Source organism: Hemitrygon akajei, chromosome 12 (genome assembly GCF_048418815.1).
Source record: "Hemitrygon akajei chromosome 12, sHemAka1.3, whole genome shotgun sequence".
NCBI lineage: Eukaryota > Metazoa > Chordata > Chondrichthyes > Myliobatiformes > Dasyatidae > Hemitrygon > Hemitrygon akajei.
Genome location: NC_133135.1, coordinates 95,809,740 through 95,836,934, shown reverse-complemented (window position 1 = coordinate 95,836,934; position 27,195 = coordinate 95,809,740). Strand labels below are relative to the sequence as shown.

General features: G+C 41.1%; 1 protein-coding gene across 3 annotated transcripts in view; it reads right to left on the bottom strand.

The window, feature by feature from the left end:
* The window catches only part of LOC140737297 (xenotropic and polytropic retrovirus receptor 1 homolog), a 479,522-nt gene that overhangs the window by 385,142 nt on the left and 67,185 nt on the right, over nucleotides 1–27,195 (bottom strand). The gene's annotated exons all lie outside the window — the stretch shown is intronic.

The following is a 27,195-nucleotide window of genomic DNA, read 5'->3' as shown; positions in this document are numbered from 1 at the left end:
GGCTGTACAAGATAATGAGAGGCATATATCATGTGGATAGTCAGAGGCTTTTTCCCAGAGCTGAAATGGCTAGCACGAGAGGGCACAGTTTTAAGGAGCTTGGAAGTGGGTACAGAGGAGATGTCACGGGTAAGTGTTTTTTTTTTGTTTTTTTTTACACAGAGAGTGGTGAGTGCGTGGAATGGGCTGCCGGCGGCGGTGGTGGAGGTGGAGACAATAGGGTCTTTTAAGAGACTCCTGGACCCATGGAGCTTAGAAAAACTAAGGGCTATGGGTAAGCCTAGGTAGTTAAGGACATATTCCGCAGAGCTTTGTGGGCCGAAGGGCCTGTAATGTGCTGTAGGTTTTCTATGTTCTATGATTATAGAAACATAGAAAACCTAAGCACAATACAATCATATTAACGTCCATATTGACGTTTTTATTGCATGCTTCCTTATAGTTTTAGTTTTTTTTATGCTAGCCTATATGTTTGTATAACATGTTTGTCTGTAATCTTTAAATAATGTAATGTCTGGTTAGACCTCACGAATGCCTACAGGTCTATTCCACACGACCTCATCCTAGAAATTGATCACTACTACATCCCAGTGGCTATTCAAGACATGATCACCAGCTACCTAGGAGGATTCAAACTCAGATTTACATCAGCCCACTTCTCAACTAGTTGGCAAGACCTCTAGAAGGGGATTCCAACAGGGTGCACCATCTCCCCCACCCTATTTATTATGGGAGTGAACTTCCTAATATCAGCAGCAGATGTAACCCGTGGCCTGACGCTGGAGTCGGGCATTGCCCAGCCGGCTCTATGAGGGTTCATGGACGACATCACTATAACAACTGTGTCAAATGTTCAAGCAAGATGGGTATTGGAAACCCTGGACAATGTAACCACTTGGGCAGGGATGTCCTTCAAGGCCAAGAAGTCCAGGTGTATGGTGATCAGGAAGGGCAAAGTAACTAGAAAGTTGAGCCTCAAAGTTTAGGGTGAGGTCATCCCTTCCATCGAAGATAACCCAATAAAATGCTTGGGGAAGTGGTTTAATGCGTCACCGACAGATGGGGTCAATATCACCAATGCTGTGAAACAGACAGGCGAATGGCTGAAGAAGATCGAAAAATACGAACTTCCCGGTAAATTCAATACCCGGCTGTACCAATACGGCCTTCTGCCCAGGCTTCTCTGGCTCTTCACACTTTACGAGTTCCCCATGACCGCCATAGAGGGCATTAAGAAGAAAACCAATAAGCACCTGCGGAGATGGTTAGGTGTTCCCCCAAGCTTCTCTTCAGTGGGCCTCTATATTCGATCCGGGCAGCTGCAGCTTCTCCTGTCATCTGTTGTGGTGGAATTCAAGGTGGCTAAATGCAGAGCTTTATTAAACTTCAGAGATTCCAATGACAACCTGGTGAAGCAAGCAGGCGTTACAACCAGATCTGGGTGAAAGTGGGCAGCCAAAGCAGTAGTAGAGCAGGCAGTGTGTTCTCTGAAGCTGCGAGATATCATCGGCAACCCCTGCGATGGTCAGCGAGACCTCGGCTCAGTTCACTTCCAACAGTGGGGAAACGCAAGCATAAGGAACAGGCGAGACATGGTACTGGCAGAAGTACGGATCCATGAGGAAGAGAAGCAAATGTCAAAAGCAGTGGAACAAGTGTCCCAGGGTGCCTGGACAAAATGGGATCTGCCCAAGCACGAGATCTCATGGGCAGAGTTATGGAGACTGGAGCCCTTCCTTATTTCCTTCCTCTTGCAATCGGTGTATGACACCCTTCCTTCGCCATTACATCTGTACACATGGGGGATGAGAGAGGACCCGAACTGTAAGCTCTGTGGTCAAAAGTGGACACTGGCTCATATACTGTCCGGGTGTAAAACAGTTCTAATTCAAGGGCGGTATAGGTGGCGCCATGATAAGGTGCCGCTGGCTCTTGCTGACACACTAGAGCGAGAGAGATGCAAGAGAACGGCTTGCACAGATTTGAGGAAGGCCATCACTTCATCAAAGAGGGAGCTAGGCCTATCATAACCAAACAATCAAAGCCAAATCTGCTGCTAACGGCCAGGTCCTGGGAGATAAGGGTCGATGGGGGAAAGAGGCTGCAGTTCCCGGAGGTGGTGCACACAACTCTCCACCCGGACATTGTATTATGGTCAACTGAAGACCAGAAAATAATTCTGGTTGAGCTGATGGTGCCGTGGGAGGAGGGATGGGAAGAGGCCCATGAGAGAAAGGTCTTGAAATATCAGTCCTTAGTGCAGGAGTGCAAAGACAAGGGATAGCAGGCATGGTTGTTCCCTGTGGAGATCGGCTGCAGAGGTTTCCCAGCCAAATCAGCATAGTGGTTGTTGTCAGCTCTAAACCTGGACGAAAGAAGCAAAAAACAAGCAGCCTGTAGGATGGAGGAAGAGGCAGAACAAGCCTCTTGTTGGATTTGGAGTAGGCGAGAGGAGGGAAGCTGGAAGCCAGGAGCAGATGGGCAGTGATTTGGCCACCACTGCCGGCCCACCAACTGGAGAGTGTTGTGATCAAGGGTCGAAACACTCTGTGAAGGTTGGGAACCACCTGATGACATCTGGTCCTGGCTGAAGGCTATGGTTACCTCATAAGGTATCTGGAGAATGCACCCTAACAGGTGTATGTAACAAGACAAGTGTACTTGGTTCAATATTTCCATAGTTTCTTTGTCTGCAAAGCTTAAGTGCAACTCAAATAGTACCTTCTCACAGGTTTCTTAATCTAAACATGAGAAAGTGTACAGATGCAAGAAATCCAAAGCAACACAGACAAAGTAATTGAGGACCTCAATAGGTCAGGCAGCATCTATGGAAAAGAGTAAACAGTCGACATTTCAGCAGAAACCCTTCATCAGGACTGGAAAGGAAGAGAAGTCAGAACAAGGTGGGGGAAGGGAGGAAAAAAAGTGTAAGGTGGTAGGTGATCAGTGAAACCGGGAGGGGGGATGGGGGAAGTAATCAGCTGGGAATATGGTGGAAGACAAAGGGCTGGAGAAGGGGGAATCTGATAGGAGAGGACAGAAGACCATGGAAGAAAGGGAAAGGGGAGGAGCACCAGAGGGAGGTGATGGGCAGGTAGGAGATAAGATGGGAGAGAGTGACAGGAATGGAGAAATAGTGGAGGAGCTAGGGGGCGGGACAGTTACTTGAAGTTCGAGAAATCGATGTTCATGCCATCAGGTTGGAGGCTACCCAGACTGAATACAAGATGTTGCTCCTCCAACCTGAGTGTGGTCTCATTAAGACAGTAGAAGAGGCCATGGACTAACGTGTTGGAATGGGAAATAGAATTGAAATTAATGGCCACGGGGAAATCCCACTTTTTCTGGCACACAGAACGAAGCAGCCTCACAATCTACATTGGGTCTCACCTATACACGAGGCCACAACAGGAGTAATGGATACAGTAGTTGATCCCAATAGGTTTGCAGGTGAAGTGTCACCTCACCTGAAAGCACTGTTTGGGGCCTTGAATGGTAGTGAGGGAGGTGGTGTAGGGCAGGTGTGGCACTAGTTCTGCTTGCAAGGATAAGTAACAGGTCAGAGATCAGTGGGGAGGGATGAGTGGACAACAGGTTCATGTAGGGAGCAATCTCTGCAGAACGCGGAAAGTGGGATGAGGACAAGAAGTGCTTGGTGATAGGATCATGTTGGAGATGGCATAAGTTACAGAGAATTATATGCTGGACATTGAGCGAGAGGTGTGGTAGGTGAAGTTAAGAGGAACCTTATCCCTGGTGTGGTGGTGGGCAGATGAAGCGAAGGCAGCATTGATGGTAGAGGAAAGAAAGCCTCTGGAATGAAAAGTCTCATCCTGATAGCAGATGCAGAATATTAGGTGTTGCTCCTCTACCCTTAGGGTAGCCTCAACTTAGCACAAGATGAAGGCCATGGACCATCTTGTCAGAAAGGGAATGAGAATGGGAATGGGAATTGAAGTGTTTAGCTACCGGGTAGTTCCACTTATGGCGGATGGAATGAAGATGCTCAATGAAGCAGTCCCTCAATTTATGACTGGTCTCACCAATGTAGAGGATGCCACATCGGGAGCACTGGATAAAATAAACAACCAAAGTAGATTTGAAGGTGAAGCATTGCCACACCTGGAAGGATTGTTTGGGGCCCTGAATGGAGGTGAGGGCAGGTGGAGCACTTAGGCCACTTGCAGGGATAAGTGCCAGGAGGGAGATTAGCAGGGAGGGTTGAATGGACAAGGGAATCACAGAGGGAGTGATTGCTGTGGAAAGTGGGGGGAGTAATGATATGTTTAGTGATAGGATCCCTTTGGAGATGGCAGAAGTTGCGGAGGATAATGTGTTGGATGCAGAGGTTGATAAGGACCAGAGGAACTCTATCACTGTTAAGATGGCAGAAGATGGGGTGAGCGTGGATGTTTGGGAAATAGAGGAAAAGCAGCTAAGGGCAACATCAATAGTGGAGGGAGGGAAACCATTCTTTGAAGGAGGAACACATTTCTGATGTCCTCAAATGGAGAGCCATGACCTGGGATCAGATGCAGCGGAGACAAAGAAGGAAAAGGAGATAGGGTGGGAAGAGTTACAGTCAAGATAAGTGTAGAATCAGGTTTATGAAAGATATCGGTTGACAGGTTTGTCTCCACAGATGAAGACAGAGTTCGAAAAAGAGGAGGGAGGTGTCAGAGATGAACCAAGTGAACTTAAGAGCAGGGTTGAAGTTATGAAGTTCAGAAATGCATAAAAAGGAAAAGAACTGGTATTGCCTGCAAACTGCTAAACTTTTAACTTGGATGATTAAGTGGCATAAGTGATGCTGACATGAAGTGATAGGAGGCAGATTCAAAGGAATCAAAAAATCTTTTGCTGATACACTTTAAGTTCCTGCTGATATATACCGCCTGTACTGAAGTGCTCTTTGCTGTCATTTTGAACCACTGAAATGGTTTTATCCAGAGTAGAAATCACATTTTTATTGCTTTTAAGCCATTACTTTGCTCCCTTAAAGGGCATTAACCATCCATATAGTTTTCATGTAGTCTCTTAGAAACTTTCTACTTAATTAATTTCAATTCATGAGCTGGCTTTTACACACCAGTTCATTAAGCCCAAGCCTCTAGCTTAATAGTATGCTTTTGCTATCATGTACTCAAACTGATGATGACAAAAGTCAAAGATAACATGTAAACAGCTTAATATAGTAGCTAGCTACTGAAACATAGTAAACTGGAAGATTTAAAGGATCCTAATAAGAGTTATTAGATATCAGAGTTCAAACTACCTCATTAGCACTGTGTTGTGATATAGGATTGTCACTAACAAATAATCTTCATCCATCCTAGAAGAGAAACATTTCTCTTCCACTGCCAAAATTCCCAGTCAAAGTAAACATACTTAAGCCAGGGAGCTGCAAAGTGAGCTGTTGCAATTCAGGCTTCATTGGAAAAGGAATTTTGTAGTGGGATTATGTTACCAATAATAGGAGTAATACAAGTTCACTAGTAGAACATGGATGGTAGTAGGCTGAGTCAAAAGCAACCTTCCATTATTTTGGCAAGTTGTGTGCTGGGTCAGAAAGGAAGGAGCTTGAAGGATAGCAGCATAGAAAATTGTACAAAGCTTGGTCAAACTTCTTGAGTACCTAGGTGAAAGGGAAGCACTGACAATGAAAAGGACATTTTTAAAGCCTCATTGAATAAGGTAACATCATTGCTGTTTTGAGACTTAATTTATTACTGAATTCATTGCAACTTTTTCCAAGAATGGCAACCTTCGATGGAATTTCCATCTGTCTCTTTTGCCTTACCTATCCTCTTTCCTGTTGTTGTTGTTGTTGACCAAAACTATATCTCACCTATCCTCTTTCCTGTTGTTGTTGTTGACCAAAACTATATCTCTTTCCTTAGGTCCCCAGTGCAAACCTCCCCTCATTCCATTAAAGATATTCCTTGTGTCCTGTCTAGTATTGCCCCTCCCTTTCCTAGTTTAAAGCTGACTGGTTTCCTTTCTTTCCCAGTTCTGATGAGTGCTCTTTGACTTGAAATGTTAACTCTACTTCTCTTCCACAGATGCTGCTTGACTTGTTGTGTTTCCTGCATTTTTGCTTTTATTTCAAAATCTCCAATCTTTTGCTTTCAGTATATGACTAAACTATATAGTTATATACTTTAATGCCTGTTTGAAGTACAAAACAATTTACTAGCAATATGTATGTAATAGATTTAAAGTTTGTTGCTTTGGTGTTCATGTAATGTGCCCAAGTGCTCAGCACTGTTTTATGAAGTGCCCAGTTTTTTTAAAATTTCAGAACCTGGGCTAGAAATCCCAAACAGCCCCAGAGTTGAATGGCTTGCTCAGATATTTCACAGGGCATGCAAAAGTCAACCACACCGGTGGGTCTGAAGTTACATATGGGTATAAGTTTGGCAGATTTTATCCCCTGAAGATATTCATCATACAGATGGGTTTCTATGACAATCCAGAGGTGATGAGTCAACATTACAATTTGGCCTTTTCTCCTTGGAGCAACAGAGGATGAGAGGTGACCTGATAGAGGTGTATAAGATGATGAGAGGCATTGATTATGTGGATAGTCAGAGGCTTTTTCCCAGGACTGAAATAGCTAACACAAGAGGGCACAGTTTTAAGGTGCTTGGAAGCAGGTACAGAGGAGATGTCAGGGATAAGTTTGTTTGTGTGTGTGTGGTTTTTTTTACACAGAGAGTGGTGAGTGTGTGAAATGGGCTGCCGGTGATGGTGGAGGCCGATACAATAGGGTCTTGTAAGAGACTCTTGGATAGGAACATGGAGCTTAGAAAAATAGAGGACTATGGGTAACCCTAGGTAATTTCTAAAGTAAGTATATGATCAGCACAGCATTGTAGGCTGAAGGGCCCATATTATGCTGTAGGTTTTCTATGTTTTTATGTTTCTATTACTATTGGAAAGCATTATTTTTCATTCCAAATTATGACTAAATTTGGAATGGAACTTAAATCTGAAACTTTGCATTATTAGTTCAAGCCCATGGAAAACCAGTCTGGCAACTTCACAGCTGTGTCACCACTATACACAATGTTGTTATGTATGCACCTGTAATTGCTAGTACCTTTATTCACCTGCCTGTTCAAACCTGGTTATTACCCCTCAACCACCCCAACACTGAACTGACTGCACAACCTATTGACTCAAGAAGGACTCAATGACTCATGTTCTCTGTATTAGTTATTACTTATTTATCTATTAATATTATGGTTTTTGTATCTAACGCTCTGTAAGGTTTCACTGCTATGAAATGGTTTCTCTGTAGCAGCAGTGTTTGGGTTATGACAAGAGATAACGGGGGCTCCAATGAGAGGAGTGTTGTTTCTTTCTTGTGTGTCGAAGAGGAGGTATTTGCGGTCTTTTGTCGGCGAGAGATGAAGAGAGAAGATGTGAAAGAAGCGAGCTAGTAGACCACAGGACATAGTGGACTTGGAGTGAGGGTCGAGTCGACAATACTCGGAGGACATCGATGGGGAATTCAAGGACAGAAAACCGTGAACTCCAACATGTACAATAGACTATTTCATTAAAATGGGCCCTTTTTCTTTTTGTTTCCTGTACTAATCCTATAGGGGAGAAAAAACCAGAGGTCATGGGTTAAGGGTGAAGGGGGAAAAGTTTAAAGGGAACATTGGGGGGGCTTCTTCACGCAGAGAGTGGTGGGAGTGTGGAATGAGCTGCCAGATTAAGTAGTGATTGCGGTCTCACTTTTGACATTTAAGAAAAACTTAGACAGGTATATAGATGAGCGGGGTTTGGAGGGATATGGCCCAGGTGCAGGTCAGTGGGACTAGGCAGAAAAATGGTTCAAGAAGGGCCAAAAGGCCTGTTTCTGTGCTGTAATGTTCTATGGTTCTATAGTCAATTTAAGAATTATAAAGCTCAATTGTTTAATTGCAGACGATGTACTGTCTGATCTTTCGTGCTACTGAGTTGTAACAGAAGAACACATCACATAGCATCCACACAAATGAGATTTCACCAGTTTGGTGGGGGCAGCGACTGTCTTCCCCTAGACTAACACAGCCCACCGAACCTGGGAGTTACATGCATTTGCCAACTTGTTGTCTTTTGCACATTGGTTGCTTATCTGTATTGGTTTGTATGTACTTTTCCATTGATTCCATTGTGTTTCTTTGTATTTACTGTGAATGCCGGTAAGAAAATTAATTTCAGGGTACTATATGGCAAAATACAATATGTATTTTGATAATAAATTTAATTTTAACTTTGAACTTCATATTTTTCTCTGGTGGTTGTTCTGCTATCTGTGTTCTACTCTTGACAGCATATTATTTTCCTTTCTCTAATTTGCTTAAGAGAAAGTACTTGCTCCCAAGACTAGACTAAAACTGAAACCTTGCATTTGATCTTAATGTATCTCACCATACTAAGTAGGAAAGACTCAACAAAGTTCTGGCAACTTTAAACTAGGAATTCATGAGACATTCCTAATCCATCACTAGCAGCAGAAAAGTACAACACACTTCAAAGGCCAAAGTTCAAAGTAAATTTATTATCAAAGTACATAGATGTCACCTGAGATTAATTTTCTTGTGAGCATTCACAGTAGATACAAAGAAACATAATAGAATCAATGAAGAACTGCAAAGATGGGCAAACAACCAATATGCAAGACAACAAATTGTACAAATACAAAAAAGAAAATGATAGATAGATAGATAGACAGATAGATAGATAGATAGATAGATAGATAGATAGATAGATAGATAGATAGATAGAAAGAAAGAAGTGAATCCATAGGTTGTAGATCAGTTCAATTTGTAACTTCAATGTCTCAACCAATACTATCAAGTCAGGAAATCACCCTATTTCAATGAAGAAGGCATCACTAGGCATGCCTAATAATGAGGCACATAATCCATATAAGACTATATGTATGCATTATTTCAGATTTCAAATGGTTCGTATTCTTCGTGGAAGTCGGTAACCAGTGGTGTTCCGCAGGGATCTGTTTTGGGACCTCTCCTCTTTATTTTTATAAATGACCTGGATAAAGAAGTAGAAGGGTGGGTTAGTGAGTTGGCAGATGACACAAAGGTTGGGTGTGTTGTGGATAGTCTGGAGGGTGAGACCATAAGGTAATGTTACACCTAGATAAGACCTTGGTCAGACCCCACTTAAGAGTACTGTGATCAGTTCTGGTCACCTTACTACACGAAGGATGTGGATACCATAGAGAGTGTGCAGAGGAGATTTACAAAGATGTTGCCTGGATTGGAGGGTGAATCTTATGAGAATAGGTTGAGTGTACTTGACCTTTTCTTCTTGGGAGTGACGGAGGATGAGAGGTGACCTGATAGAGGTGTATAAGATGACAAGGGGCATTGATCGTGATCGTGTGGATAGTCAGAGGCTTTTTCCCAGGGCTGAAATGGCTAACATGAGAGGGTACAGTTTTAAAGTGCTTGGAAATGGATACCGATGGATTCAGGGTTAAGTGGTTTGTTTTTTTTTTTTACACAGAGTGGTGGGTGTGTGGAATACACTGCCAGCGGTGGTGGAGGAAGCAGATACAACACAGTCTTTTAAGAGCCTCTTAGATAGGTACATGGAGCTTAGAAAAATAGAGGGCTATGCACTAGGGAAATTCTTGGCAGTCTTTGGAGTAGGTTACATGGTTGTCACAACATTGTGGGCCTGTAAATTTATATGTTCTAGTAACGACTGTGTTCCTTTTCACAGTTCCACTACTAACTTTTATTTTATTTTGCCCTTAATATTCTCCATCCATTACACTCCTCCTCCCAGTCAGATAGCTATCGACATGGCACCACAGTATTCATATCAATTGGATTCCTCTTGGTATCTCCCTAAATGCAAATTCCTTTTGTGCTGTCCATTATGTTGTGCTGCAACATAACATATTTATCTTCTTTCTCCTTTTTCATGTTCTGCTGAAAGATTATCAACCTGAAAGGTTAATTCTGCCTCTTTTTCCAAAGCTGCTGCCTGACCTGATGGAAATCTCCAGCATTTCATGTTTTAGTTTTGTCAGATTTCCACTCTCTGCAATTGTTTTGCCTTTTGAATAATATTCTAATCTATTCACAATTCTTCAACAAATAAAACTCTCCACACATTATGACATGGCTGATGAGTGATGAATACACTGATGATCTCTAATGCTAAACTTATGCACTTTAAATCTTAGGGACATCTACCATGCAAAAATGTTTCTTACTTTTAATCCTATTTATGCTTCTCATAATTTTGGATATATCTGGCAGGGCAATTTCCCCAAACCCCACAACCTCCTCTACTACAAGGAATGAATAGATGGAGAGAGATACTTTATTGATTCCAAAGGAAATTACAGTATCACAGTAGCATTACATGTGCACAGATACACAATATTAGAAGATGAGGATGAGGATGAGGAGAAGAAGAAGAAATAAAAACAATAAGTTACCTTAAACAGTCTAAGAGGAGGGGGTCATCAGCTCCCTAGCTAGAGGCTGACTCATCATAGAGCCTTATGGCCGAGGGCAAGAATTACCTCATACAGCAAGCACTCTTTGCAGCAGCGCAGTTTTCTTAGTCTATTACTGAAAGTGCTGTTCTTTTCAGCCAGAGGGTGAGAAACATTGTCCAGAATTGCCAGATTTTCCATGGGGTCTATTGTTCTACCACAGCCTCCAGTGTGTCCAGTTTGACTCCTATAACAGAGCTAGTCCTTCTAATCAGTTTATTGAGCTTACTGGCATCACCTGTGTTGGTAACATTGTCCCAGCACACCACTGCATAAAAGACTACACTGGCAACAACAGACTGGTAGAACATGTGAAGGGGAGGCCTGAATACTCTCAAAGGACCTCAGTCTCCTCAGGAAGAAGAGACTATTCTGGTTCTTCTTGTACACAGCCTCTGTGTTGGTGCTCCACTCAAGTCTATCATCCAGGTGCACACCCAGGTACTTTATACCTTCACCACACCCATGTCCTCACCATCAATGGTAACAGAGAGCAGTGCAGGCTTAGTCTTTCTAAAGTTCATCACCATCTTTGTCTTAATGATGTTGAGCTGCAGATGATTCGGACAAAGTCTTCCACCAGGCCCTGGATTCATCCTCCTGTTCTCCCCTTATACACCCAACTATTGCTGAGTCATCAGAGAATTTCTGCAGATGACACAACTCAGTGTTGTACTGAAAGTCCAAGGTATACATGGTAAACAGGAAGGGAGCCAATACAGTCCCCTGTGGGGCCACACTGCTGCTTACAGCCATGTCTGACACACAGCTCTGAAGCCACACAAACTGTGGCCTGCCAGTCAGGTAGTCCATTACCCAGGACACAATGGAAGTGTTAACCTGCACTGAACAGAGCTTTTCCCCCAGCAATGAGGGCTGTATGGTATTGAAGGCACTTGAGAAGTCAAAAAACATGATCCTCACAGTACTGCCCCGCTTATCCACATAGGAGTCGGCTCTGTTCAGCAGGACAGAATCATCAACTCCTGTGCTCCTGGTAGGCAAAATGCAAGGGATCGAGGGTTGATCTGATCAGGGGTCAGAGTGAGCCACGGCCAGCCTCTCTAAGGTCTTCATGATGTGTGAGGTCAGGGTCACAAGACAGTAGTCATTCAAGGCTTCTGGTCGACCCTTCTTGGGGACTGGGACCAAACATGATGTTTTCCACACAGTCAGGACCCTTTCTAAGCTGAGACTCAGATTGAAAATGCACTGGAGAACTCCACACAACTACTCAGCACACTCTTTCAGGACCCTGGGTCACACCGTATGGTCCCAAAGCTTTGCCATGTCTGAGTTTCCACAGAGCCCTTCTCACCTGCTCAGTATTGAAAGAGAGTCCAAAAAGACTGGGGAGTTGGTGGAAGGTGGGGGCTAGGGGAGGTGTTGATCAGGACGACAGCAGCTGGTATGTGGAGGTGTGGATGGTAGGTGCTGGGAAAGAGAGGGGATATAGACAGTGGTAGCCTGTGTTATTCATCCACGCATTTAACTAGAGGGAGGAGGGAGGAGTTGGCGCTGAGGAAGCATTGAGTGCCTTGACACCTGGACAGGTGTGCTGTGGGTGTTGTGAACAGGAGGGCAATTGTCAAAGCTATTAAAGAATTAGTTTAAATAATTAGTCCACTCACAGCTGCATTTCAAGCCACTACAGCTAGGCATTGAAGCCAGTGATGTTCTTCATGCTTCTCCATACCTCTTGTGTGCTACTCTGCCCAAGCTTATTCTCCAGCTCTCTCCTGTATCCTCTTTAGTCAGCTTGATCTTCTCCTTTAGCTCCCTTGCACACGTTTCAATTCCTCCCCTCCCCGTCTCCTGATCTAAAGGCTCTCTTTTTGTGGTTGGGAAGAGCCTTCAGATCACTGGTGACCCATGGTTTGTTGTTAGGGAAGCAGCAAATAGTCTTTGATGGTTGTGCTGCCTTTATGGCAGTTATTTAGTTTATAATATTTTCGCTTAGTAATTTGTTAGCATTTTTTAGTTAAAGTTAGGATTGTTTAAGTCAATTTATTTGTCTGTAATGTATCGCGGCTGCGATGACGTCACATCCAGGTTCGCCGCGTCTTGTGGGAAAATACCAGTTTGGGATAAACGCAAGGGTGGGGGTCGCTCACATGTGGCGCCACAGCGCTAGTTAAGTTTTCTCTACGCACCAAAGACACAGTGAAAGCAACGCTGTAAGTCATTAGATAATCGATATGTTGAGTTAAAATGTTAACGCCGATTCTGTTAAAAGTAACGACGGTCGATAAGGTTTATGTTTTCGTTAGTTAAAGAGTCGGGATAGTTTGTATTGAAGTGTATTTAAAGCAGTCAATGGAGCAGCTAGATTCTGACTGTATGCTGCACTTTAATGTAATGTAGTTATTGTAGTTTTACCTTTGCAAGTATTCACAATGTAAATGTGATATTTAGAAGGAAACAAACACTGTACCAATCTTGTATTGTTTTATCAACAGTTTTCACCATACGTTAATGTGAAGAGTGAACAGTAAATGGTTAATCTTACTGCGACCTTGTTTTCATTGACTCCGGTTTACCTCGACGTTTAATTCAGGTCCGTTACACCCGAGCGAGAACGTTACAATGGTATTACGGTGTCCACACAAAAGAAGCCCAGACTATGCAGTCTCTCATAACTGGAGCATGGAATGGACAGACTGCCTCACGTGGAAAAATTGCTAATCTGGGTTTGTATCTAACGTAGATTAAAAAAGCAAAAGGTGACTAAATTGAAACACCTAAAATCTCAAACAAGCTTTGCAGCGTGATTGTGGAGAGGAAATTTGCTGTATTGGAGATTTTAGAACAAAGAGCAACTGTTTAAAAATAAGTAGGGCATTCATTTAAAACAAAGATGAGAAAAATTCTTTAGAGATTTTTTTAAGAGAAGTTCCTGATAAAAAAGGGTCTACTGACATTACACAGTAGCTAAGGGTATAATTGGATCAGCCATTCATACTGAATGGCAGAGCAGGTTTAAGGTCCGAGAGACCTACTGCTCTTAATTCATGTGTTTGTATCTATTGCCTGAAATCTCTAACATCACCCACCATCCATTTCACCAGCTCTACCACCAAGGATGACAAAAATAGCAGGTTCATGGGAAAACCTCCACCAGCTTACTCCCCTCCAAGTTGTGCACCATCCTGGCCTGGACATATACTATGTCATGATTATGGGGATTAAATCCTAGAATCTCCTTCTCAATAACATTGTGGGAGTACCTTCACCAGAAAGATAGTTGATTAAGGCTGCTGCTCACCACTATCTCCTCTGGGACTATTAAAGATGGGCAAGAAGTGCTGACTTTGGCTTCCCACAAAAATTAATAAATGTAAAGAAACTTACATGAAAATTTGAGAATCAACCAATTTTTATCTGAGGGAGAAACACACAACCTTGATGAACACAATTATTCTGAAAGGAATAGCACCTTCAAAAACATTATCCCTTATGAGCCATCCAAATGGATACCTGCCATGAATAATTTATACACTGCTTTCATTTGCATCAACCCAGCATCTAATTGAGTGGGAACGGAGCCTGGGGAAATACTTGCACATTTGGCATTCAAATATCACTATCAGCAGGGTTTCTTCTGAACACATAATGTACCAACCACTTAAGGGGCCAGAAATAATTTGCACAAATTACAGAGCACTCTACAAATGGGGTTTAATCTTTTCTTTAAATATATTCATTTTGGGAGAACTTTTTTTTATGACAGCAATTGCATTTAAGATTGCATTCTCCCATCATGGCTTTTGGATATTATGGTTAAATTTGTACTCAGCTGCTCTAATGTTTAGCATCTCAAAAATAGAAACATAGAAAACCTACAGCACAATACAGGTCCTTCGGCCCACAATGCTGTGCCAAACATGTCCTTACCTGAGAAATTACCTAGGGTTACCCATAGCCCTCTATTTTTCTGAGTTCCATATACCTGTCCAGCAGTCTCTTTTTTTTTAATTAATTTTTTTTATGAGTTTCTACAATGCAACAAAACAAAAAAACAGTAAAAAAAGGTTTATGCAGTGCAAAAACATATGAACTGTACATTTGATAATGATTAAGAAAAAGCACCCATAGTAGAATCTATAAAGTTAGTTACCACCCCACCCCCCACTACCCAACTCCAAGCTAACCTTAAGATATATAACAAAGTTAATCAGAACATTTATCACCAGAGCTGTATTTATAAAAAGGTATATTGCCTACTACCTAAGCTATAATAGGTTTACACATCAAAAAAACCCATAGATCTTAACAGTAAGGGATTTAAATGCAAAAGAAAAAAGGGAGGGACGCACCCTCAATCTAAATGAGAATTATGAAAATATTCAAAAAAAGGTCTCCACACCTTTTGGAACTTTACATCCAAATTAAGAAGTGAATAATGAATCTTTTCAAGGTCTAAGCAGGACATAATGTCTCTGAGCCACTGAGCATAAGTGGGTGGGGCAGAATCTCTAATAACTAAGAATGACTGCACGTCTGACCAAAAGAGAGGCTAAAAGACAATGTACGACGCTTAGTCAGAGTCAGATGCATGTCAACTTCTCCCGAAGTACGGAAAAGAGCAATCAGAGGGTTAGGTTCCAAATAGCAATTAAGTATATGAGATTTTTTTAATTAAACAAAATATACTTTATTCAAAAATAAAATTATGTACAATAAACCATTCAATGTCTCTCAATCCTTTACAAATGTTTCCATTACGGTCTTTACATTTCCACACTTTTAGCCACCCACGTGGCCCTCTGTTGTTTCATATTTACATTCCATTGTTGAGGGGTATACTCCCTGCCATCCTACCCCTCAACTCCCGTGGGAGAAGAACTCTAATCTGTGATCCTTCCCCACCAGGCCCTTGCGATAGCTGCACCAAGTTTTAGTGCGTCCCTCAGCACATACTCCTGCAGCCGAGAATGTGCCAGTTGGCATCATTCTCCCACGGACATCTCCATGTGCTGGTAGACCACCAAGTTTCGGGCCAACCAGAGAGCATCTTTCACAGAGTTGGTGATCTGCCAGCAGCACCTGATGTTTGTCTCCGGGTGCGTCCCTGGGAACAGCCCATAGATAGGAGAATCCTCTGTTATGCAGCTGCTGGAGATGAATCTCGACACTGCCCCTTCCATCCTCCTCCACACCTTCTCCACAAACCCACAGTGTGCAAAGAGGTGGGTCACTGACTCCTCCTCACTGCAGTCCTCCCGTAGGCAGCGGGGTGTGGAGGCGACATTCCGTGCGTACAGGAGGGCCCCTCTTGCCGCCAGCCAGGCGAGGTCTTGGTACCTGTTGGTGAGGTCTGGCATTGAGGCATTTTGCTAGATGATCTGGATGGTCTGCTCAGGGAACCACCCCACTGTGTCCATCATGTCCCTCTCCTGCAGTGCCTGCAGGACATTACATGCTGACCACTGTCTGATGGCCCTGTCATCAAAGGCATTGACCTGGAAGAACTTTTCTATGGTGGGACAGGTATGGCGGCAATGACCAGCTGACTGGGATGTTGCGTGGTAGTGGGCCAGACCCATCCTTCATAGCCAGGGCAACAGGTAGAACCTGGGCCCACATAGCTAGGATCCACACACAACCTGGTGCAGCCACAGATGAAGCTGGCCATCAGGGTGAGGGCGACATTGGGGACGTTTTTGCCCCCATTGTCCAGGGACACGCATGGTGGCCCGTCTGACCCGCTCCATCTTGGATCTCCAGCAGAATCTGAAGACAGCTCAGGTGATTTCCGAGCTGAAGGAGTGGGGGATGGGCCACACCTGCGCCAAGTACAGCAGCCTTGAGAGCACCTCACACCTGATGACCAGGTTCTTGCCCGTTATCAGAAGAGAGCGCCCTTCCCACAGTCCCAGTTTCTGTTTCACCTTGGCAGTCCGCTCCTGTCAGTTCTTGTTGCATGCCTCGGCCCCTCCGAACCAGATCCCCAACACCTTCACGTGATCAGACCTGATGGTGAAGGGGACACTGTACATGAGATAAAGTTTAAAAAACCTCTCTCCAGAATTTCTCCCAGCTAAGACAAGCCCAATACATATGAATAAGAGTAGCCTCACCCCCTTTATACTTATCGCAACGGGCACTAATGTCAGGATAGAACGCGATAATTTAGTTTTGGACATATGAGCCCTGTATACCACCTTGAACTATAAAAGGCAGTGGTGAGCACATAGAGAAGTTCAAAGAAAAATTTAAATCATGCTCCCAGGCAGTTTTAATTTTGTCAAAGGGAGCTTGCCTCAACATCCAGGAGTCTCTTAAAAGACCCTATCGTATCTGCCTCCACCACTGTCGCTGGTAGCCCATTCCACGCACTCACCACTCTCTGCGTAAAAAACTTACCCTTGATATCTCCTTTGTACCTACTTCCAAGCACCTTAAAACTGCCCTCTCATGCTAGCTATTTCAGCCCTGGGAAAAAGCCTCTGACAATGCACACGATCAATGCCTCATCTTATACACAAAATAGGTTATATATTCCATAGAAGGTAATTTTTAAAATCAATAATGCAGATGTAGTTTTGTAATTACTTTTAACCTTAAATTCAGGACTTACAAATGCAATACCAGAAGAAAACTATGGACAGATAAAATTCTATTACAAGTTCAAATAATATTATTTAGTATAAAACTAAAACCTGGAAATCTCAAGAATGTCACTCAATTCCAAAACAGAAATTAGTGCTTTGTAATTTGACATCAAACCTAAAGCAAATTATTAATGTATTAGACCAAAGAAATCAATGAAGTATTGCAACATTCACACACAATAATGCATGCAGTTGGTTCAATTTCCTCTCTCTGACTCTCAAACTCCCAGAGGTATTTGTAATAGACTAAACCCCATGAGAAGAACTCTGGTGCAAATCACGCCAGCCTTCCATATTACTCAAGTTTTCTCTTTCCACATATGTCTACCACTCCATTTCAATTTTTCCCCTTCTATCTGTAATTGTCAGTTTATAAAGTAATTATTATCTTAATAATTTTAGTCTGTGCCTTATTACAAGACACAAGACCAAAACGAGGCTATTCAGCCCATCGAGTCTGCTCTGCCATTTCATATGGCCTGATTCATGTCCTTCTCAACCCCATTCTCTGCCTTCTCCCAGTAACCTTTCACGCCCTGCGTGATCAAGAACCTATCAACTTCGGCCTTGAATGTATTCAGTGACCGAGCCTCCACAGCCGCCTGTGGCAACGAATTCCACAGATTCACCATTTTTTGTTTTGGATTTCCAACATCTGCAGGTTTTTGCTTCAACTGAACATTACTTTCTTGTACCAGTTTGCAATTACCCTTTTTTTTAAATTTTCAAAAGATGCAAATTAAAAGAAAGAGGCCAAGCTGGAACTGTGAGCATGGTTCTTATCCACATCATTCTATTTGTCTGTTTGACAAATAGATACCAAATGTATCTACATTTGCAAAATTTACAAAATTTACAAAATAGATACCTACAAGTATCTGGGAGTACAGTTAGACGAGAAGCTAGACTGGACTGCCAACACAGATGCCTTGTGCAGGAAGGCACAGAGTCGAATGCACTTCCTAAGAAGGTTGGCGTCATTCAATGTCTGTAGTGAGATGCTGAAGATGTTCTATAGGTCAGTTGTGGAGAGCGCCCTCTTCTTTGTGGTGGCGTGTTGGGGAGGAAGCATTAAGAAGAGGGACGCCTCACGTCTTAATAAGCTGGTAAGGAAGGCGGGCTCTGTCGTGGGCAAAGTACTGGAGAGTTTAACATCGGTAGCTGAGCGAAGGGCGCTGAGTAGGCTACGGTCAATTATGGATAACTCTCAACATCCTCTACATAGCACCATCCTGAGACAGAGAAGCAGTTTCAGCGACAGGTTACTATCGATGCAATGCTCCTCAGACAGGATGAAGAGGTCAATACTCCCCAATGCCATTAGGCGTTACAATTCTACCGCCAGGACTTAAGAACTTTTTAAAGCTATTATTAATGCTTTCTGAGATGGTGATTTAGATGCATATCACATTTTTTTTTACTGAGTTAAGTATTGTATGTAATTAGTTTTGCTACAACAAGTGTATGGGACATTGGAAAAAAGTTGAATTTCCCCATGGGGATGAATAAAGTATCTATCTATCTATCTATCTAATTAGTAAGGACTAATGGAAACAGTGATATTAATAAGGAAGAGCCACCTGTTCCAAATATGCAGTTTGTCCTGATTTGAAGCCAAAAAGTGAGACAGGGACTATTGCAGATCAAATCTAAATCAGTAATACAGCAGAGTAACACAACAATTTAAAATAAAAACAAAAAAAGACCGGCAAAACTTAAGTCTGCCAACATCTGTAAAAAGAGAAACAGTCAATGTTTTGGGTTTATGATCCTTTAATGATTGTTTCTCTTTCACATATGCTGCCTAATCTCATGAGTTTTTCCCAGAATTTTCAGATTTCTACCATCTACAGTCCTTTTTTTGACAATTAACTTGGTTCTGTTGAAACGAGTTCAGATGAATAATGGAAGCTTGACAGCCTTGGGGCTCAGGAAGAATCCCTCCAGATTAAAATTGCATCATGGCAAGGTGAGTGCAACTAAGGTCACTAAGAAATCAAATTCAAATCAAATTAAATTCAAGTTTAATTATCATTCAACCATACATGAATACAGCCAAACAAAACAGCGTTCCTCTGGGGCCAAAGTGCAAAACATACACAGTGCATTCAAAATAGCAAGCAAAAAACCCATTTATATATTTTCATATATCCAAATAAACCTATAAGAAATTTGATTCCATGGACGTGGAGTGCACTAGAACTTTAATGTAATAAGTTACATGATTCAAAGATTGCTATGATACACACTAATTCATTGCACAATAAAATCTGTTCATACTATTAACATGTTCCTTTACTGGAATTTAAGTTGAAAGCTAGTTGAATGAAACTTATTTTTAAACTTTGTCTAGTTTAAATCTGATAAATAGTGGAGAATTACAGCTTTGGGCATATGTGAAGAACAGTTAGGGCTAAGAACAGGTGTCTTTGCTTAAGAATCACATTTGCACAAAGTTTAAAGTTGTTTAATTGCTATTTTTCCAATATGGTATTAATATGCTCCACAAGTCCTATTAACAATGATCAATTTAATGTAAACCATTGGCAGTAATGTAATTAATTAAAAGTAATTAAAAAGTATTTCAAAGACATGATTTGCTTCGAATTAAGTTGCAGTACTCTCAACAGAATGCCAAAAGTGGAATGCCAAGGACTGCAGAATTCATGGTATGGTATTTATAGCACTTCAATGACATTCCTACTTGCTTTAGAACAAGTAGGTGACCTTCAAATGGTACGTTTTTAACAGAACAGTAAACATCCTGCAGCACAGAAAATTTAGAAAGATTGAAGTTCTTATTTATATAATAACTAGCATATTCCCAGAGCCTCTCAAACCACTTCATAAACCAGTAATTAATCATTCATAGTAATGTAGGCATATGTAGTATTAATTTGCGCATTGGGAATTCAAAAGCAAAACAGATAATTCATCAGATAATTTGTTTTGATTGAGTGCTGAAATCTGATCAGAACTGAGATTACATACCCTTTTCAAATAGCACACTGTGATCTTTAACACTCATCTGAACAAATCTAGTTATCACCTCATTGATAGGACACCACCAACTGCATAGTTTTCCCTTGATTTGCCTCTAAAACTGACATTCTAATCTGCATTTGAGTTCTGAAGCAATATATGAATATCGATCTGCTAACTCTTAAGACTACTGTTAAAAAATGCTTTTATTGTCCACCAATGCTTTTATTGTCCCATGTTGGGCTCTCAGGCTGAAGGTCGTATGACAACTTTATCAGCAGACTGTGAGTCCAGACATCACTTCAATACTTGGCATAAAATATCACATTTAGTGGTCTACTAGAGAAAAGTTTGGGCTTGCTCAAAAATATAGCAGGCATCTCACTAAAATCAAACATAGCATTGAAATTCATAAAAGTATCCAAAAATGTATGTATTTATTGCAATTGACACTTGCTATAAAAATCCAAATAATGTGTTGTCCTTGAAGAAATACACTATTTCAATATCATTCCAATATTTTAACTGCTCTCTCTCAAAGGCCAGAGTGATATTCCAGTCAGTCTAAAGTTACTTTAATCAGCAAATGAGAATAGCAACTAAGTATTAACCTGGAACACTAAAAGCATCTTGCCCCAATGGAGTCCCTGGGTATGTCCTTAGATACCGTGCAGATCAGCTAGTGGAGGTATTGTAGACATTTTAACCTCTCCCTACTTCAATATAAAGTTTTCACCACTTTAAGAAGATCACTATCATCCCAGTATCAAATAAAAATAATTTAGTGTGCCTTAATGACTATGCCTTGTGGCTCCTGACATCAACCATCATGAAGTGCTTCAAGAGGCTGGTCGTGGGGGCATGAGATCCAGTCTTCCATGACCACTGCAACTTATCTACCACTCAAACAGGTCCATGATGCGTGCTTCCTCCTTGGCCCTACACTCAACTCTTGAGCAAATAAATAATAAAAACATCTACCTAAGACAACTATTTATTGACAACAGCTATGTTGTCAATATCATAATTCCAAACAAACTCATTTCCAAAGACCTAGACCTGCAACTTAATCCTTTGCAACAAGATCCTGGAATTCCTGACCAACAGACCACAATCAGTTAGGCAACAACACCTCGGCCACAACTATCCTCAATATTGGAGCCCCACAAGGCTGTATCCTAAGCCCTTTATTTTACTCCCTATATACTCATGACTGCATAGCCAGATTCTGCTCTAACTGCCTCTACAAGTTTACAGATGACACCACTATAGTGGACAGAACCACAAACACTGAAGAGTTAGAGTAGAAGAGGAAAATAGAGGGCCTTACAATTATTCAAAATCAACATTCTCAATGTCAGCAAAACAAGAGTTTGTCATTAACGTCACCTGTTTACATCAATGAAGCTGAGGTTGAGAGCTTCAGGTTTCTAGGAGTGAACATCTATCTCAAAGCACATACCACCAAGCTCAAAGGCAACTTTAATTGTGCTGTTATAAGACTATTGAACAGACAATAAAATGGACTCTTAACCTCACGATCTACCGCACCTTGGCTTTGCATCTTACTGAATGACCACACTGCATTTTCTGTTACTGTAATATTATATTCTGCACTCTGTTATTGCTTTTCCCTTCTTCTATCTCAATGTGATGAAATGATTTCTGTGGATAACACGCAAAGCACTGTAGCTCAGTACATGCAATAAAAATAAATCAAATTACTGTATTAAAAGAAAATGTTCCAAAATAGTCAGGTTTCCAACCTGAAATGCTAACTCTGTTTCTCTTTCAATAGATTTTGTCTGACATGTCTGGTCTTTCCAGCATCTTCTGTTTTCATTTCAACAATAAATTCATTTTGGTCTTGCTGGCCCTTGTAATTTGAATTGCAAAAGTGCTATTATCATTACTGAAGTTCCAGTTTACGTAATGTTTAAAAAAATTCTGGTGGACCAACTCTTCCTGTGTGCTGTGCAGTGTAGATTTCTGGTCCTCAGCAACAACAGCTGCATCAAAACTGCCTGTAGTCCAAATCTATGCTTGTCCTTTTTTTCCAATTGTCTTCTCTGCACCCAGTCTATATACTAACATATACATGGAGTTTTTGGCTTCTAATGTTCATCTTTACTATGTTGTTCCTCATTTTCAGTTTCTTTACCATCTCTCCAGCGCTCCATCTCAACAATCCTCCACTACCTTATAATAATAAGCCTTTCACAGTATTTTTCACTTGAAAACAAATCTCCTACCACCTCCTGATTCCTCTTCTTTTCCTCCATCTGTGCCTGCAATTATTGTTCATTCCGCAGTTAGGGTATGGAATATTTTAGAATAAAGGATTGTCCAGACCGTAAAAAGAAAAAAAGCAACCACTCATGGATTTCTGGTCCAGCAACTATCATTTTATCATTTCCTTAACCAAATGGCTGACACAGATGGAGGTGGAAGAATATGACATTTCATAGCAACCTGTATAGTGGTCCATGATCAAAAACCAATTTCTTATGGAGGTCCTAGATAGCAGAAAGCTCAGAATCCCTATGATTGACACTATATTTGTGCACAATGTTAACATATTCAACCAAAATGAGTGGTTATCAAGAAGAAAAGTTACATTCCCAATTGAAAAAACAGAATATGCACCCATGGTAGTCACTGAAGTCCCTAGGTTGGCAAGTACGGAGGTTGGAGGTATGAGTCTGGAGCTACATTCTGGAGATCAGAGGACCGGAATGGCCTGTCCTGGGATTGGAGGCCTATCTGTGTGCATGGAAGTGATGAGTTGGTAGGAAAGGGGTTTGCTTTGTTGCTGTTGCTCTGTGTTGTGTGTGATGACACTTCTGCTGCCCCCAGCACACCCTCAGATTGTGTTGGTTTTTCTAATGCAAACAATGTATTTTACTATACAGTACATTTCAATGTGCATGTGATTTTGAAAAAATCAATTCTGATCTAAGCCTTGGTTGCATCAGAGCTGTGGCCCATAATCCAGTGAAATTTCACTAAATTACTGTGGTGGATGGATTTACTTGTCCCTTCGAAGGCTTTTTCTACCTTATCTATAGTTCACGTTATAATATCTGTCACCAAGAAAAATAACTCTCTCCTCAGCTCACATCTTCTCTGTTGTGTCTTCTCTACATGATATTGATAGCCTTCAAAAGTATTTCCTTGTGTTTCATACACTGGTCAAATGTTTTTAACCTTTGAACTCACCAATGTATACAGCACATCCATTGGATGGCATCATCATTACCATCTTTATTCTAGCTAGCAAACACCGATCTCTATTTCCTTCACACATGGTTACGGTCTTAAAGCAGCAACATCACAAACTCAAGAATCTAAGTTTCTTTGTTGCTGCAAGCATAGATGATTAGACAGTGGTAGAAATAGAAACAGTACCTCCTTTACTGAAGGCAGCATTTTGTGTTTGGTGCAGTAACTCTCAACCTAGATTGCCTGGAACAACAAGTCAAGGTCATGTCAAAACCTATCCTGACGGTTATATATAGAACATAGGCTTCTCCACACCTTTGTGTGCATCTTAAATTTTAATCTAACTTTTTCTACTTTGAATGAAAGGTCATTCACCTAAAAACAGATACTGCCTGTACTGTAGAGTACTTATAACACCTTTTGTCTTATTTTCAAGTTTTCTTTTCAAATAATATAAAGAAGTTAGAAGTCAGACTTGTGCACTTTGAGCTTCTATATAATTTCAAGTAATCTTAACTTGCATCTTAGCCATGCCATGTTGTGATAATTTCTGGAAGCTAAGCTAGGGTTTCAAGTAATGGTTAAAAATTAAATCATCAGGAACTAAAAAGCACACTGGGGCGAGCTATACAAAATGTAATTAAAATTAGAATATTAATCAGGAAAGGTCCTTCAGAAGAAAAGGATAAATGGTTCCACAGGGCACTTAAGACTTGTTTCTGGGAAGAGATCTGGGAGCTCAGACTTGTCCAGAATGGGGAAGTAGCTGGCTAGAATAGTGAAGTGCAGACACATTTTAGCAAATATGTTTTGGTTTGAGTGTATGGATCAAGGTGAATTCAATCATCTCATCATATTATGTAGTTTGTTTTTTCTTCCTTTATGAATGCTAATGTTAATATTTCATATTTCAATTATTACCGATTCTTCCTTTTACTGTGAAAGATTTAAGTTAAAATATGCTGTAAGAAAAATGTAATGATATAGATATTTGATCATTTTAAAAAATAACATCCCCCAAAAACTCAAGGGAATAGCAACAGCTGTACAAACAGCTGAAGTCTGAAGTCCAAAGTCCAAAAGGCAACCAGTGATATATAAAAAACAAATACTGGATGGAAAGAATACAGGAGATAGAGCAAGTCAAAGTACAAAGTAAAATTATCAAGGTACATATACGTCACTATACACAACCCTGATATTAGTTTTCTTACTGGTATTCACAGTAAATCCAAGCAACATCAACCAACATGCAAACGGCGACACTCTGAGCAAATACAGAAGAAAAGATGTATGGATGGATATCGAGAACATGACATGAAGACTACTTGAAAGTGAGCCAATAGGTTGTGGGAACAGTTCAGTGAACCATCTATAGAAGTTTGTCAAAATTTTAAACATCATACCGAATCTTCAGCATGACACTGATAATAATGACAAATTTGGGTTCCTGAGTGTTGTAACTAATAGCCATGAACGGAGGAAACTTTGTCAAATACAGAGAGCTAGTTAAAACCCACTAGAAAAGGCTTTTTCCAGAATTTCTCAACCATACTATCCCTGACAAGATGCTGCTCAACCATCTTATAATATGTTATTCAGCCTAGGCTTTCTGCAGAGCAACAGAAGTTTAAAAGATCATTTGTCAACTAAAAAACACACAAGCCCTTGAGCTCCCTGCTAAAGACTAGCAGAGAATAGCTTTAGTGATAAATTCACAACCTTATTCCTCACAATTGGGAATATGATGATATGCCAGGTAAATTCAGAGACACTACAATTGTGACCTTCTTTAAGGAACATGGTAAATATCATCACCACTGCTAATGGGGTCAGAGAGCTGCTCCATGAAATGCATGTGCCATTTGTCCATCAAAGGACAAAATAGTCTGCACCTTGTAACAACTCCAAGAAAATGCAGGCAGCAGCATCTACCATGAAACATAACCTCGGTGTTGCCAACTGAGGGTCTATAGAAGTCTTTTCAGGTTTGGTTGCCATAAAAATGTATCCATTCTACCTGGAAAACACAAACTACTTTGCATATGTCAGGAGCCACTGCTCAGCAAGACAGGTAACAATGAATTAAAAATTACCATCAACTTCAATACAATATTGCAAATACTGAACATCCAGACAATAGAACAAGTGCAGCTCAAGAGTCTCGAACTGGCACAAAGCTGATTGTTAAGCAGGCTGCAGTGATCGCTGTCCTCTTCTACACTTCACAGATTTGGACCATCTACACAAAACACCTTAATGCAATGCAGATATACCACCAATGCTGAATCCATAAAAACTTTCAAATCCACTGGCAGGATAAGCAAAGCAATTTCAGCAACCCAGCAAAAACAATCAGCCCCATTATTAATATTTTAATAATACTGAGCTAGCTCAGGTACAGGTCTCGTTGGTCTCACGTCCAATACCAGATTCTAGAATTAGCTTTTTCTGGAAAACTCAGCGGGTTGAGCAGTATCTGTGGGAGGAAAGAAACTATCGATGTTTTGAGTCAAAACCTGCTTCAGCACCAGCTTTCTTTCTTCCACAGATGCTGCTCAACCAGCTGAGTTCCTCCAGCAGATCTTTGTTGTTTCAAAGTCCAGCATCTAGTTTCTTGTATCTTGTACTCTGCAGTACCTCGGCAAGAGATGACCTAATGGACAGAGGAAATAATTCATGGATCTTCTCAAAGTGCTTTTGAAGAAAAAGCAAAATACTTAACTATTGGAATTTCTGACTTCAGCTAATAATAAATAAAAATAATAAAAATGTTGGAATTTTCAGAAAGGCACTGAGAATCCAATTTCACCATTACAAACATGCAAAAATCTAGCGAAAATGGCAAAAGAATGCACCATTTTTTTACAAAAAAATCCATCAAGCACATCCTGCATCATCTGTGGCAGAGTCTGCAGGTCCATGAGAACATAAAGAACTGCAGCATTAGCAAATCTTCCTCATTAAAGGTACTGATAAAGTAGAAACTTGTAGAAACATTGGGCTAAGTCAGCCAGGACACAGCCTCCTACATTAATTTACTATCTACGGATCCTCCTGTTTGGGTAAAGAGGCTCCACTGATGAGAATATTGATTGGTTGGACTGAGTAGGGAAATACCCCACCCATTTCCAAATCTAACTGTAAATAGCACAGTGAAATTCAAAACTGATTAGAGCCACCTTTTCTAAGTTTAAGATGTAGACCAAAGGAACAGAATCAAGTCCATGGTTGTTTCAGCTGAAATTTGAAAGGAATCAAAAATAGGGAACAAACGGTCACAAAAACAGTTAAACAATGTCTATTTTTATTCTGTCAAATTTAATGCATCCTTATGTAATGCCTTGGGTTAAGATTTCTACTGGTATGCTGTGAGGTATTTTTATTTTAGCAAGTTTTCTGTTAGTAAAAACAGTGTTTCCTCCTAGGATGAGTGCTTTGGCTTCGGCTAAAGACAAGGAGCCATGTTGTCCACATTAGGAACGTGGTGTCAGCCAATCAGGCTTATTTTGGTACGTGTCATAACTTTCTGCCCAGTGGAACATCTGAGAGTGCTGCACTGGTTTGGGGTCTTTTGGCAGGAGCTGCAGAGCAGGGCACAAGGTCTGCCAAATGCCAATCAAAGGAGAGACCCTGGTATAAGAAGTGCTTTGCAAGACAAAAGATTCCAAAAAGGGAAGTTCTACCTGTGGTTGGTGATAGGAATGCTGTGCCGTGCGTAAACTGATATACACAGCTACTACAGAAATGAGCTCCAACGTTTATTTGTACTTTCAGACTGGTTAACTGTTTCTTTCTTTCTTTTCCTATTAACTGCTTGATAAAGTTGAAAATAGGTAAATATAC